The sequence below is a fragment of the Vigna unguiculata genome, chromosome 8, assembly GCF_037176805.1.
Source record: "Vigna unguiculata cultivar grain cowpea cultivar isolate G323 ecotype 2 chromosome 8, ASM3717680v1, whole genome shotgun sequence".
In the NCBI taxonomy this organism is placed as follows: domain Eukaryota; kingdom Viridiplantae; phylum Streptophyta; class Magnoliopsida; order Fabales; family Fabaceae; genus Vigna; species Vigna unguiculata.
The window spans coordinates 30,880,396-30,897,657 of record NC_140799.1 but is presented as its reverse complement, the minus strand read 5'-3'; the positions used below and the strand labels follow the sequence as shown (position 1 = coordinate 30,897,657).

The window sequence follows — 17,262 nt, the reverse complement described above, 5'->3', positions numbered from 1 at the left end:
TACGGGTACCCGTCTATTTTTTTCATATCCGCGGATATTCACGGGTACCCGTGGGTATTTACAAAATTATTTAAAAAATAAATATTTAATCATAAATTCAAATAAAATAAAATAAAATACATCACTGACATAAAAATAATTATAAAAATAAATATAAAATGACATTCAACATAGTGAAAATTCTTTAATTAGTTTTTTGATCAACAAGTCAAATTTCTCCGATTGATTCCTGAAAAATAATCAAATAATAAACCGATGTCACATGCCAAGTATTCTTATTTTGATTCCATCATTTGATAACAAGCATACCATAAACGTCACTGTTTATATAGGGTTTGATGTATATGCCCAATTTCAAAGAAGGGAAAGAGAAGAATGTCAAGGGGTGTACTTAGAAGAAGACAACATACCAATACTTGAAGTTGGAAGAATAAAGACAAAAGACAAGACAAGATATGCAGCTTAGAAAAAATTAGGTCAAAATGTTTTTTACTAATATATATATATATGTGTGTGTGTGTGTGTGTGTGTGTGTGTGTGTGTATGTATATATATTATAAGGGTATTTTTGTGAATTAAAGTTTAGCGGGCACGGGTATCAACGGGTACGGATACTATGATACCCGTGCCCGCCGCGTTAACATGCGGGTATAAAAAATACTCGTACCCGGGGGTAGCGGGTATCCATTTTTAATATCTGTTTCCTACCCATTACGGGTTTTATCTGCGGATACCCACGGGTACGGATATTTTTGACATCCCTAGTCACACCTCACACTCAATAACCAGTGATTAAAGAATATCATCCATGCAAGGCCCTCATGGCTCTTTCACAAACAAATATACCTTTGACTTGACCTCCGGAAGACTAGTGTATTAAGTAGACTCTAAGACTTGCACTTGTCATAATTCACCCCTATCTCTTAGGAGTTATAGCTATATAATGGTTAGACAACACCCCCAAGAATATGACAAGGTAAATCCTTATCTAGTAGATTCGATCTCTTACCAAATCTACACCTAAAAACCTCATTTGACTTTAACAATTAGGTATCTTTCTCTATATGAGTCTCATACTAGTAGAGTAAAAAAAATCTCATTTCAACTTTGACGTCAATACACTTCACATGTCACCACGCATAGTAGTATTGCTACCATAGGAATCCCTACATTTTCATTGCATGTAATTCATAACAATCATAATACAATTTGCAAAATTTAATCTAACTTCACTATTTCATGTTACTATATTCTCGCTCCACAAATAAATGTCTCGCTCAACGAGTGTCCCCAAGGAAGAGACGCGTTTAATGAGATGTAGGCTCTCTAATTAAGCATACAACCTTCTCACTTAGCGACATGTAGGCTCGCCCTACGAGAGAATACTAGAACTAACTTTCTTAAAAAATCGTCCAGCGAGACTCTCTCATCCAATGAGTCAAGCACACACCTTGCTCTTAGGTTTTTAACATTTTTGTACTTGCTCAATCATGATTTTACTTGCTCGGCCAATGTACCTCCTAACATCACTTTTGACAAGCTCGCCTAGTGAGGAATAACTCGCCTAGTGAGTCAAATTTTGCATTCTCACTTAGCAAGTCATTTGCTCACTAACGAATCTACATAATTCTACATATCTAATTCTGATTTGGTTATGTTACTAACCAACCTATTAGGCTTTCCATAGCCTTACACAAGTCTAGCCAGGTCACAACCAAACCATCAGTATAGAAAGCTCGTATCATATATTAAACACTAAAATCAATATTTCACTCATATAGAGACATCATTTCAAATCAAATTTAACACAACAATTTATCACAAGACATTACCATGCAATTCACATCTCATCACACTGCAATATATTTATATTCAAATCTAGCTTTCCCTGCTGTAGAACATATTTTTTTTCATAGAAATGCTTCTAAAACTCTATATTATAGAAGATACTCTAACTATCTACACAAGTATCATATCAAAGAACTAAGCATATCACTAAGATCACAACTAAACATATACCCATTTTGAGCTTATTTGAGGTACATGCATGGTCCTTACAACCAGATATACATCAAAATGCTAAAATGCCTCTAAAAATAAAACAAAAGTGAATTTACATTATTTTCAATTTTGATCGAACATATATGTAACGTTCTATGTTGTGATCCCACTGGTGGTTCCTGATTGTCAATTAGATGTGTAATTTATTATTAAAAAATTATGTATAGTTCAACTTTTTAATAATAAAATAATGGAGTATGTGTCTTCTAAAAAAGGGTTAGATATGTTTTTAGTTCTGAAACTTGGACACAAAATTGGAATTTATCATTGTTCAAAACTTTGATACATTTTGGCTCTCAACTTTCAAAATAAATGGATATAGTCCTCTTAACCAAAATGTGTTAACCTTTTTTTACGTGTTAAACAGCCTTCGAGACTGACATTTAAGCTAGAATGTGTCAGACGGTGTAAGCAACCCAAACGTCGATCTAAAACGCCACTTGACACATAAAAAACATTTAATGCAATTGGGTTAGTATTAATTTTTAAAGTTTGAGAACCAAGTTGCATCAAAGTTTTGCATAGGGACGAATTCTAATTTTGCATTAAAGTTTAAGGACTAAAAACATATTTGACCTTATAATAAACTATATCTAATACTCTTTACTTCCTTTTCTAGATCCTTAAACAAAGAAAAAAGTTATTTTAATAAATTTCTAACTAGGTAAATTATTTTGTCCTTACTAGCATCGAACATATTCCTAACTTAAAAATAATGAGTGCTTTATTCATAAACTTAAAAATAAAACAAACAAATTATATTTCAGTGAGATAATAATTTTTTATTACATTAGTTACTTCTTTATAGCCAAACTAGTTTTAAACTCGTGCATACGCACTAATTGGTGTTTGTTTATGTGTTTATTAAAATAGACTTAGAAGTTGAAAAGGGAAATAATATATATTTTGAAGTTTATACTTAAGTTTTGAATAGAATGAACGTAACAAATGATTTATAAGTTTAAAAAGTCAATGTGTGTAAAAATGTAAAGAGTATACTTTATAAGAATACAAAGGATAAAAACATAAGAAAAACTATAAGGTAGACTCTCTGAAAATATAAAGGATAAACTATGCAGAAATATGTAGAATGGACTCACTAAAAATACAAAGCAATTGAATGGACATATTGGTCTAATGTGTATTGTTAGACTCGTCTAGTTAGTGCTTTGACATACTCGTCTAATATGTGTTGTTAAACTCATCTACTCAATATATGGATATAGTTGTCTAATGTAAATTGCTAGACTCATGTAATTAATATATGGACATAGTCCTCTAATGTGTATCAGTATACTCGTCTAACATGGGTATGAGCAGACTCGTATAGTGTATATTGCTAGACTAATCTAATTAGTTATAGATAAATTTGTTTTATGTGTATTACAAGACTCGTCTAATTAGTGTATGAACAGACTTGTCTATTGTGTATTCTTAGACTCGTCTAACTATTGTATGGGATAACTCATATAACATTTTTTTTGCGTACTTGTCTAATGAGTTTACGGACAAACTCGTCTAATGTGTATTGTTAGACTCATCTAATCAATATATGAATGCCTCATCTAATGTGCACTGCTATGCTAGTCGAATCAATGCATCAACAAATCCATTTAATGTTTTTTTTATTCATGTAATCAATGAATTTCTAACCTCGTCTAATATTTTTTGTCTAATTAGTCTATGGGCAGTCTCGTCTAATGTGCATTGCTAGACTCGTGTAATGTTTTTTTGTAATATTCGTCTAATTAATGAGTGGACAAACTCATCTAATGTGCATTGCTAGATTTGTGTAATTTTTTTGTTATACTCATATTATCAGTGTATGAACAGATTTGTCTGATGTGTATTGCAAAATTCATATAATCAATGAATGAACACAATCCTCTAATGTGTATTAATTGACTCGTCTAGTTTAGGTATGGACACTTATCTTATGTATATTGTTAGAGTCGTCTAATTGATATATGAATGACTCATCTAATGTGTATTGTGACTCGTCTAATCAATACATTGAAAAACTTGTCATATGTCTTTTTGCTTTACTCATCTAATTAATATATTCATGTACTTGTGTAATAATTTTTGTTATACTCATTTAATCAACGTATGAAATGACTTATCTAATATTTTTTATACTAATCTAATTAATGTATGGAGAATCTCGTATAATGTGTATGTTTTAGACTCATGTAATTGTTTTGTCATATTTTTCTAATTAGTGTATGAAAAGACTTGTCTGATGTGTATTGCTAGACTCGCCTAATCAATGTATGAAAACACGCATGTAAGTGTATATTCATACTTTTGCAATGTGTATTGCAAAACTTGTGTAAGCAATATTGCAAGACTCGTGTAAGTGAGTGGACAAACTCATTTAATGTGTATTAATAAACTCATTTAATATGTGTATAGTCTAATGTATATTGTTATACTTGTCTAGTTAGTGTATAAACATACTTGTCTAGTGTCTGTTGTTATACTCCTTTAATTAGTGTATGGACATAGTCGTCTAATCAATGCATGAGTATAAACATTTAATGTGTATTACAAGACTTGTTTAATCAATCAATGGACACACTCGTCTATTGTGTATTAATAAACTCATATAATTTGTGTATGGACATAATTGTGCAATGTATATTGCTAGTCTTGTCTTATCAGGGTATGGACATACTTATCTAGTGTTTGTTGCTAGACTTGTCTAATTAATGTATGGATAGACTCATCTAATTGGTACTCCTAGACTAGTCTAATCAATGTGTGGAATGATTTGACCATTTTTTTTTGCTATAGTTGTCTAGTGATTGTATGAACAAACTCATATAATGTGTATTGCTAAACATTTTTAATCAGTGTATCGACAAATTCGTTTAATATTTTTTGTTATACTCGTCTAATTAGTGTATTATTAGACTCGTTTAATCAATGTATGAGATGACGTCCAATGTCTTTTGTTATACTCATCTAACTAATGTATGGACATACTCGTTTATTGTGTATTGGTAGACTCGTCTAATAATTTTTGTTATACTCGTTTAATCAATGTATGTACAAACTCACCTAAAATGTATATTAATAGACTTGTCTTTTTTTTTTTTTGCTTTATTTGTCTAATATGTGTTACTAGACTCGTTTAATCAATGTACGTCTGATCAAAAATAGTAATTTATTAGACATTAAAAAATAGAGTTGAAATATATTGCAATTTTTAATCAGTTTAAAAAAAATAAATTAAATAGATAAAAGAGTAAAGTAATTCTATGGAGACATGTGGCTAATATGATCTTGATCGGTCTTTTGAGTTTTCTCTTTTGTGAGAACCTTGTGGAGTTCTCATAAGCAAATTTCAAATTTGATCTTATGAGCTAATTCACAGCTGAAAAAGTGTTTTTCAACTCAATGACTATCACAAATTATTTGTTGATGAGTTTGTTTCACACATAGAGAGGAAATTGAAAAAAGTTTTGAGGAGGGAGAGAAAAAGGAAAGAAAAGAAAGAGCTAAGGTATAAAGATAAAGAGAAAATGTTTGATGAATATTGGTAAAGACATGTTCATGCTATGATGAAAGGAAGAGATGCGAAGGAAAAAAAATTAGTGAAGAAAAAGAAGTAAAAGAGGAGGACTTGAGAGAGAAAAAATAAAGAGGAGGATTTTAGTAAGGGAAAATGAAGAGGAGGAGTTGAGAGAAAAAAAGATTCAAGACAAAAGATACAGAAGAAAACAGAAAAGAAGAAATAAGTGAGAAAAAAGTGACCAACAAAGAGGAAGAAAAAAAAGTCTTTTAAGAGATGTTTCAACAACAACACATCATTTAGTCTCAAGCAATAAGTTGTTTTTACAAAGATTCTAGTTCTAAAATATATGGGGATGCACTCTTACAATAACAAGAAAAGACTCAGATTACACAACATCACGCTGCGGCTGCCATTATTGCACCGCTACTCTAGAGGAAGAAGAGAGGAAACATGTTGCACAACAAAATAAAAAGAGAAAATTATGGGGAAGCTAACAAGATTAGTGGGAAAGAACACTTTCTTATAAAAAAAGGACATGATAATCAACTGAGTTAGAGTCGTTTAACTTTAAGCAAAATAGAAGAAAACAGTGAACTACACAAAAAATGAGCGCTACAAAGCAATATAATGACTAAAAACATCTACCAGCTTTGCAACCGTAGAAATGCATCCAATGACTTACATGTATCCAAAGTTGCGTAAACTTAATGACTATAAACATCAACAACCTTTGAAGTAGTAGAAATGCATCCAATGGCTTACAAGTATCCAAAGTTGAATAAACTTATTTATGTTTAAGAAAGAATATAGGAAATTAAACACAACATAATTCAACCTCTCATGCCATTTGCTAGTTTCAGAGCAATTTCACATAGTATTTTTTGTTAATTTTGCAATAACACCATAAATTGTTCAAAAATTAATCTAGTTATGCTTTCCAACCAAGGAACACATATAAATTGTGATGTAACAAAATCTGCAAAATAAAACATACAGAAGAATTAGAAAAGGCTGTAACAAGATGCATTTTGCTTTATTTGCAATGTGAACATAGTGAAGAAACTGAAATGAGTAAGCTACATATTATTTGAACAAGGTTAACAAATGGATGAGCACAAATAAAACTTGTTTAAAGGTTGCTTAATCTCTAAATTTTCTGTATTCAGGCTTCAGTTCATACGTGCCTTGATTAGTTCCTTTGTTGTTGTAGACACAAAGGTCTTTTAGTATATCTTTTAGAAATTGTTGTAAAAATGTGAATATCCACCACATTAGTTAAAACAGGCTCTACTATATTAATAATCACAAACAAATAAATGTCAATTTGAAAGTATATTGTTTCATAATGGTGTGTGGGCTTGTAGAGACATACCTATTAAGCAGTAAAAGTACAACATACATCGTTATCTTCATCATTTCTCATAAAAATAACATAAATGATACAAACATACAATCTTAATCTCTCAAAAATTCTTTGAAAATGAGGTATACAACTCAAATTAACTTATCAACCTATCTTGTATAGATTAGTTCAATTGCACAAATTATTATATCAGACAAATTTGAACATTTTCTACATATTCATATCCATTATAAGCAACAAACTTTTATGGTTGCAGTTCATTTTGCATAGATATTTAAGATTTAAGTTTATAAAAGTGCAAGTATTTAAGAAAGCCAAATTTTAAGAGTAAAACTACTCAAAGCACATACTTCAGGTTGGTCAGTTTCTTGTATGAGGTTTCGTAAACTCCAATTAGACTGTCATTCAAATAGTTTAAACACAATCTCTTCCATCTCCCCACGATCTCTTCTTGTTCTCTTTGTATCACTTGCTTTAGTAGGAGTTTTCTTCTTTTCCTAATCCAACACAAACATCTATTACAACTAAAGTATAAATTAATTAAAAATATTGAACTACATAGCAAGCTTGTAGAAATAGTCATTGACACCACCTTTTCAACACTATATATCTCATTTATCTCATTATCAATTGAAAAAGAGGGGAGAAGAGGCAAGGGGAGGGCTAGATGTGATTTGATCAGTAAGTTATAAACTAATGATGAGCTGACATTGTGCCAAAACAAGGGATCTCTTAGCATGAATTCATTAAGAACTACGATTGGTAACAAGAAGGAGAATAAGCCATTACAGGGGGCCAGAAGTTGAAAAACTGATCATCCCTAGCATTGGCCTCATGTGTGCCCCACTATCATTGTCAATAACCTGAAAATAGAATGTCGAAGTCAAAGATAATGAAACAGTTTGCCTAACTCATGATAAGGAGAACCAGAGCCAAAAGAAAACCTGAATCTGTCTACTTTTTACCATATACTTGTTTGTCCTTTCCCGACAAAGTTTCCCATAGAGTTCAAGATTTTGATTATGGGGCCTCATGTCAAACCTATTCAGTATTTTTCCTTCCACAGAGATCTTTCCTACAACACAACAAAAATTTTAACAGCTAGATTTACATTTTCTAAATTAACTTTGATAGAGGATATTAATGATGCTTTAGATACCAAACCAAATCATGTCAAGAAAAAAAAAACTTTAGGGAAAAGAGAAAGAAAAAAGTAAAAGAACAAAGAATAAAATATCATGTAGTGTTGGTTGTAGACTAAGATATAGAAGGCCAGCATATTAACTAAATAAACTTGTCAGTCTCTTTGACATATTCAACAAAGAACCACCCTAGAATAACCACTTGCTAAGCATTAGCAAGGAGACCTCTTAACCTCGTAATAAGAGATAATTGAAGAAAAACATTCTTGGAATTTTTACAACCAAAAGCATAGATAATAACATAAACATAATACTCTTTATAGGGAATTTCAATCCAATAATATCCAACAACTAAATATTTTAAATGGTTGTTAGTTGTTAAAAACAACACCAGAGAAACACAAATCAAAAACATTAAGATAGTAACATGTTTTCTACAATATGCCTTACAACGGTTACTGTATTAATCAAGGTCGGTTAGTCCCCAGCCTACGACGGGTACTTACCAGCTCCATCAGAATAGGTGGGCATCTAAAAAGAAACCTATATAGATAAGTGGGCCCCCATTATAAGCCCATGGCTAGATAAGATTCCAAGTAATGCTCCACATAACGTGCCAAGTAAAGTTCTTAAAAATAATTATAAATACCATGTGACTTTAGGTAATTAGGTACATTTTTCATTAATCACTAAATCTTAGCTTTGACCGCTTACTAAAACATCTTGTTGACTTGAGTGTTGGAGGGTCTTCTGCAGGCACAACCCCATCCGATTAAGGAAGAATGAGTACTTGAAAGAGGACGAGTACACCTCGGAATAGGACACATAGAGTGCTTTGAAGTCTTTGCAAGGTATTATTTTGGTTTCGTAAGAATAGTTACTCTAATGAAGTGCAATTGTCCAAATAAAAGATTCGTTATAACAGATTAACTAAAATTTTGGAAGGTCAAACTTGTAACTAATTTAGAAAAGAATGTGCATGCATCATAAACTCCTCTGATTATTTCAAACATATGATTCAAAGCTTATACATATGAGGTCTACTTGTTTCAACCTATAGTGTTAAAAATAATGAATGGCTACATTTCTTTCTTTTATGAAGGAACACCCTCATTTCAATAATAAGCACCATTATACAGGTGATCATTTACCATGTGATAATATTAAAGTAATATACATCTCAGCATGTTGAAACAATCACAACTACTTCATGTCAAACCAAGATATCAATAACAGTGAGCTTAACTATCCAACAAAGTAACTTTCAATGTAAATAGTCACCGAAAGATGAAAATTATTTACCTTGCGGTGTGTCTAAAAACACATACATGGGAATGAAGTCTTTAAACATATCCATAACATAACATTTGGGTATATGTCCAACTTCAGTTCCAGCCAACTCCATTGTAAACTGAGTATTTTAACTAAACAATCAATTTAAAAGGACAAAAATAACAAGAAAAAGTGTCACTAATAACTATAGTAAAAGTAACTATTTTCATATGATACAAAGTAACTGTATAATATACATATCATTTTCCTAAACAAAAAGATATTGGACAAAACTTGGAAGAAGTTCTTGTAAAACTAATTAAGGATCTTTAAGATTTATAATTCTCACGATAAAACATAATAGAGCACTAACCTTGATCCATGAGAGATCCTGTGAATATGCGTTCTTCAAATTTGTAATCTTGTGTGATCTTCAATCACTATTTCCCAATCTATCTCTTTACCTTTCTTTCTCTTCTCACACGTTCTTGATGGGTTACTATGAAAAAGAACCTTATGGCCAGAGACAGAACCCCAATTCCTTTTATAAACCAACGTCCATCAAGTTGGTTTTTATTTTATCTTTATCTTTATTTTATTTTATTATCACTTCCCATAATAATAACCAATAAGTCTTTATATTTTATTAAATCACAATTGAGCCCATCATAATATTTCAAATGAGTCACTAATAGAATTAATTCGTCAATTAATTCTAACATTCTCCCACTTGACTCATATGATGTCATAACATTATGTGATTTAATACATAAATATAATGCGCATTAAAAGACCTTGCATAAATTGGTTCCATCATTATTCATAATTAAAGATACAGAAATAATAAGAGTCATGGCGGTCACACATCATTTGGTCGACATGATCCCTTCCATGTACTACTATATCATCCATTTCTCCTTAATATGACCTTAAAAACGAGAAGTTCATAATGGGTTTAAACATAATGTCATTTTACAAAGCAATAACATAACATAATTTATTTTATTCATCATAATTTGCATGCATAAACATAAAGAAGAAAACACAGATTTCAGAAATTTATACATTAGGGAGCTCAGAGTGTCACATAAACATTAAAAAACATTAACATTCAACATTTAACATTCACTAGTAGACATAATGTCCATATTCTGTACATGACCAGCATACAATTTGGGCGGTAACCCTTTTGTTAAAGGGTCAGCAATCATAAGATCTGTGCTAATATGTTCTATTGACATTTTACGTTTTTGAACTTCTACTTTAACGGCAAAGTATTTCACCTCCATATGCTTAGCACCTTTAGAATACTTGTCGTTTTTAGAAAAGAAGACTGCTGCGGAATTATCACAATAAATTTTCAGCGGCTTGGAAATACTGTCGACTACTCCAAGTCCTGAAATAAAGTTTCGCAACCAATTAGCCTGAACTATGGCCTCAAAGCATGCCACAAATTCAGCTTCCATGGTGGATGCAGCAATGACAAACTGCTTCGCACTTTTCCATGAAATCGCTCATTCGGCTAAAAGCTACACATAACTAAATGTAGACTTTCTTGTATCCATACAGCCGACAAAGTCTGAATCTGTATAACCTATCACCTCAAGGTGATCAGATTTTCTATAAGTAAGCATGTGATTCTTTGTTCCTTGTAGGTATCTTAAAACTTTCTTTGCAGCTTTCCAATGCTTCAGACCTGGATTACTTTGGTATCTACCAAGCATACCAACTCCAAAGCTAATATCTGGCCTCGTACATGTTTGAGCATACATCAAACTCCCAGCAACAGATGCATAAGGGATATTTTCCATCTGTTTCCATTCCAAATCATTCTTTGGACATTGCATGAGACTAAACTTGTCTCCTTTCTGTATTGGAACGGGAGATGCTGAACATTTATCCATTCTGAATCTCTCTAAAACTTTATTAATATATGCATTATGAGACAAACCTAACAGTCCTTGTGATTTGTCACGAAATATTTCTATTCCTATCACATAGTATGCCTCACCTATATCTTTCATTTCAAAGTTATTAGAGAGAAACCTTTTAGTCTCACTTAATAGACCAAGATCATTAGTCGCAAGCAAGATATCATCAACATATAGAATCAAAAATATAAACTTACTCCCACTGACCTTCAGATATATACACCGATCAACGATGTTTTCTTTAAATCCAAAAGCCACAATAGTATCATTGAACTTAAGATACCATTGCCGAGAAGCTTGCTTAAGTCCATATATTGATCTCTTAAGTTTACACACCATGTGCTCCTTTCCTTCTTCAGCGAACCCCACCGGTTGGTCCATATAGACATCCTGTTCTAAATCCCCATTCAGAAAAGCAGTTTTAACATCCATTTGATGCAACTCAAGATCATAATGAGCTATTAATGCCATGATAATTCTAAAAGAATCTTTCTTAGAAACAGGCGAAAATGTTTCCTTATAGTCAATGCCATCTTTCTGAGTAAAACCTTTGGCAACAAGACGAACCTTGTAACGTTCAATATTGCCTTGAGAGTCACGCTTAGTCTTAAAGACCCATTTACACCTAACTCTCTTACATCCTTCTGGCAATTCCACAAGGTCTCGTACGTCATTATGTGCCATTGATTTAAGCTCATCTTTCATGGCATCTAACCACTTATCAGAATTATCACCATTAATGGCTTCTGAAAAAGAAATTGGATCATTATCAATACTTAAGTCATTTTCTGACTCTTGTAGATAAACCACATAGTCATTCGAAATAGCAGACTTTCTATCTCTGTGAGATCTTCTTAATACTATTTCTTGTGGTTGTTCTACTATCGGTTCATTATTAACCTCGGGATCATTAATTTGTTATTCTTCTTGATTATTGTGAGTTTCTACAACATGTGGAATAACAAATCTTGATAAAGAAGTACTATCTATAGGAACTTGTACTCTAACTTCCTTAATCTCCACATTTCGTGAAGCTTCACTCCCACTGGTTTCACCATTCTCAATGAATCGAGCATTTCTAGTTTCAATGATTCGTGTACTATGGGTAGGACAGTAAAACATATACCCTTTTGATTTTTCTGGATAACCAATGAAAAATCCATCGATTGTTCTTTCATCCAATTTATTTTCTTGTGGATTGTATATTCTTACTTCTGATTGACAACCCCAAACATGCAGGTGTCTCAAATTGGGTTTCCTATTCGTCCATAACTCAAAAGGAGTCTTTTGAACAGCTTTACTAGGAACCCTGTTCAACAAATACATGGCAGTCTTTAAAGCATACATCCACAATGATATGGGTAAACATGAATTACTTAACATACTCCTAACCATATCCATTAAGGTTCGATTACGCTTTTCTGATACACCATTTTATTGTGGTGTGCCTGACATTATGTATTGAGCACAAATACCACATTTCTCAAGGAACTTAGCGAACGGACCAGGGTGTTGTCCACTTTCATCATATCTTCCATAATACTCACCACCTTTATCAAACCTTACGATTTTCACCTTTTTGTCTAATTGCCTTTCCATTTCATTTATATAAACTTCCAAGGCATTTACTGACTAAGATTTCTCATGTAGTAAATAGACATGTCCATAACGCGAAAAATCATCAATAAAGGTGATGAAGTACTTCTCTTTATTGAAAGAATTTACATCAAACGGACCACATATATCGGTGTGTATGATTTCAAGAAGCTGAGTGCTTCTCGTGGCTCCTTTCTTTGTGTGTTTAGTTTGTTTGTCTTTAATACAATTCACACACACATTCAAATCAATAAAATCTAAATCCGGAAGGATTTCATTCTTTACTAATCTTTGCATTCTTTCTTTGGAAATATGTCCCAAACGTTTATGCCACAAGTAAGCAGATCGTTCATCCACTAAACTACGTTTAGTGCCAACATTGTGATGCAAAGTCATAAGAGTTTCAGCATAGAAATTATCCAAATTCAATTTATATAAATCATCATAAAGTGTATCAATTTCAATCATAAAAGTATGCTTAAACAAACTGAAACAACCATTCCCAAACTTAAAAGAATATCCAGTAATATCAAGCTTAGACAAAGAGATTAAATTCCTAGTGATACTAGGTACATAAAAAGTATCCATAAGGTCTAAGTGATATCCAGTGTCGGGGATTAGACGATAAGTCCCGACCGCTTCCACTGGAACTTTCTCTTTATTGCCCATGAAGACAAACTTCTCATTTGGGTTTATGGTTCGGGTTGTAAGAAATCTCTGCATCACATTAGAAACATGAGTCGTACATCCAAAATCAATCCACCACGTATTATGGGGAACTTCAGTTAAGTTTGATTCAAAACATACGTAAGCATTATGCTCACCTTTCTTTTCGAACCAAGCTCTACGCTTTATGCAGTCCTTCTGGAAATGTCCAGACTTCCCGCAGAAATGACATTTGTCATTTTTCTTCTGGATTTTGGTTGAGGACTCGTCAATCTTTAGTGGTCCTTTACCCTTTCCATGTTTCTTAGCAACTTTCTTTCCAACAGCTCCTTGATTCTTCACATATTGAATAGAGTGGCTTCCTAAGTTCTTTAGTCGGGTCTCCTCCTGAACTAGCATAATGTGCAATTCATGCACATTCCACTTGTCTTTCATGGTGTTGTAGTTCATCTGGAGCGGACCATACTCAGACGGTAATGAGTTCAGAATGAACTACACGAGAAAACTTTCATCCACTACCATTCTTAAAGACTTAAGTCTTGCTGCGATATTTGTCATCTCGATCACATGCTCATGCATGGTACGTGAGCCATCAAACTTCATGGTGGTCAACGTACCCATCAGTGTCCCAGCGAGATACTTATCAGCAGTTTGGGAGCGCTCTTCCACAAATTTCATAAATTCTTTTGCGTCATTAGTTTTAGGAAGAGCTGACTTTATATTGCTTGCTATGCTCATTCTCATAAACATTAAGCTAAGTCTATTTGATCTTGCCCAAGCTTTGTAATGGGCTTTCTCTTCATTGCTACTAGCATCCGTGATAGCAGCCGACTTTTCAACTTGAAAAGCTAGATCAAGATCCAACACACCTAAGGGAAATTGGACTTGCTCACTCCAGTAAGGGAAATTCAACCCATTAAAGACTAAAACAAACGAAGCATGCAAGTGTAAAGATACCGGAACAGAGACTGCAATTAACACATGCCTAACATTAATGCTTTGAGTCATAAAACTAAACGTAAAAACATATTCAGATATAAACAATCATTCTATGCATACTAATGTTCTCCTTTGGGAGATCCAACAATATACAAACATAAACATAATGATGCTAATCATATTATAACATTATTGATAATTAAAATATGCATCAATTAGAATCACCTACTACCTTTGGGTATATAAATAAAACTAGTGACGCATACAAAATTATCTACAATCATGTTCATTAATTATGAGAACAATTAATCAACCTTTAGGCGATCCTTAAATGCCTTATAATTAATGAATTTTAATTAACCCATAAATTTAATTATTCATAATTTAGCATCCATACTATGGGTAATTAAAATAAAACATTAATAATTTGAAATCACAAAAACTTTAAAATTTTGATCACTTTGGTGACTAACAAAATTTATCATACTTGATTTCAAATAAATAAATATACATTTAATTGCTATAAACTTTATATAGCATCCTCATTAATTTTAATTTAACAATAACAAACATAAATATTATTACAAATTAAAATAAAATTATTAATTATTTATATAAATAAAATAATTAATATTAATTTTATTGGTAACATAACCCAATAAAAATATTAAACTTTAATTTTAACAAACCACGTAATTACACGGTTCACACGTTATGAAATTGGAAAACTTCCAATTTTCACACGTTCACTCACGTAACGGTTTTCACTCCAAATTTAAAGGCTCATGCATTCACATAAAACGGATGTGACCTTCATCATGCATGCACTTGATCCAGAAAACGTAATAGTGGAAAACAAGAATTCAATTAGGCACACATTCTTTTTTGCAGAGGCTTTCTAATTTGAAACAAATCACACATGAACAGATTTCACAAAAACTAATTCATGCCATGGACAAGGTTTTTAACACGCGGCTTGCAGACCAAAAAATAATCATGAAAAGCAATTATACCTTTACATATATATATGCATGCAACGAAAAACATCATAATGAAAACCACTTAATTGGAGAATCATAAATCTTAGAACACATGCTCTGATATCACATGTAAAACTAATTAAGAATCTTTAAGATTTATAATTCTCACGATAAAACATAATAGAGCACTAACCTTGATCCATGAAAATCCTGTGAATATGCGTTCTTCAAATTTGTAATCTTGTGTGCTCTTCAATCACCGTTTCCCAATCTATCTCTTTATCTTTCTTTCTCTTCTCACACGATCTTGATAGGTTACTGTGAAAAGAACCTTATGGCCAGATACAAAATCCCAATTCCTTTTATAAACCAACGTCCATCAAGTTGGTTTTTATTTTATCTTTATCTTTATTTTATTTTATTATCACTTTCTATAATAATAACCAATAAATCTTTATATTTTATTAAATCACAATTGGGTCATCATCATATTTCAAATGAGTCACTAATAGAATTAATTTGTCAATTAATTCTAACAGTTCTAGCTCAACTCACTTTGGTTAATCTAAACAACTAAAAAAGAATATAATACCCAATTGATCCAACCATAACAGAGTCCTTGATTTTCAGGTCTCACCATTTGCACTCACCCAATGTGGATTACAACATGACATCCACACATTCATTATCTGTTGATAGAGGAAAGGAGAAGAACTTTAGTAGGAGAAACGTCGTCGTTGGAGTTGAGAGGGTCGATGGAGACAACGACCTTGCAACGAGGCGAGAGGGGTCGGAGGGAGGGGCGCGGAGGCAGCGAGAGATGAGGGGAGGACACTTCATCAGCCACGCCGCTTTCTCCGCTTTTGACGTGTCCACGTACGCATTATTCGTCTCAATAGAAGGAAGAATAACAATAAGAGAGAGTTTCCAGGTGACTTTTGATTTTTGAAGTAGAATGAAACCGTTTTGTTTGTTTTTTGTTCACATCCTGCTCTTGGTGCACTATGGAGTATTTACGTGGCATTATCATTTTATATTATTTTTATTTCATTATTATATATACTAATAATATATAGTTTATACTAGTTGTAGTTAGCGATTGAATCGTTATTAATTGTACTAGTATAAACACAGGCGCGATAGCGCCTGTGTGTACGCATTTTTCGAATTATATTTATAATTGATGATATTGTAATGTTATTAAGTTAATGAACAAAATAAAAGTGTATTTATAAAAATTAAAGTGAAATGTATGGAGAAAATATGAAAAAAATAATTGTTGATGAATAGTATGAGAAAAAAGAAAAAGGAGATAAATAAATAGTTTTATAAAAACTAGTAAAAGTAACCGTTAATTTTTAAAAATTTAATAAATAATTAAATTGTAAAGGGTAAAATTGGAATTATGAAATGTGGACACAAAAGAGGGAATCCTCTTTATATAGAGTTATAGATTAATACTAATTATTATTTTTTAAATTTAAATGATTATTTATAATAAACAAAATTATTTTTTAATTTTAGTAACTATTTTTTGAAATCAATCAATTACTTATATGTAAAGATAAATCAACAACAAAACAAATTAAAATGTAAGTAATTAGAATATAATTTTATAATAAATAAAAGTAAAATATGTATGTAAATAATACAATAATAATACTACAATAATAATACCACTATAATAATATAATAATAATTATAAACGTAATATATTATTAATAATGTTAATAATATGAGTAATAATAATAGTAAGAATAATAATAATTATAAGTATTATAATATTAATGAA

At 31.7% G+C, this 17,262-nt stretch overlaps 1 pseudogene; it reads right to left on the bottom strand.

The window, feature by feature from the left end:
- Window positions 1-6,721: 6,721 nt before the first annotated feature.
- Window positions 6,722-16,494, bottom strand: LOC114195047 (uncharacterized; annotated as a pseudogene).
- Between the last annotated feature and the right edge of the window lie 768 nt (window positions 16,495-17,262).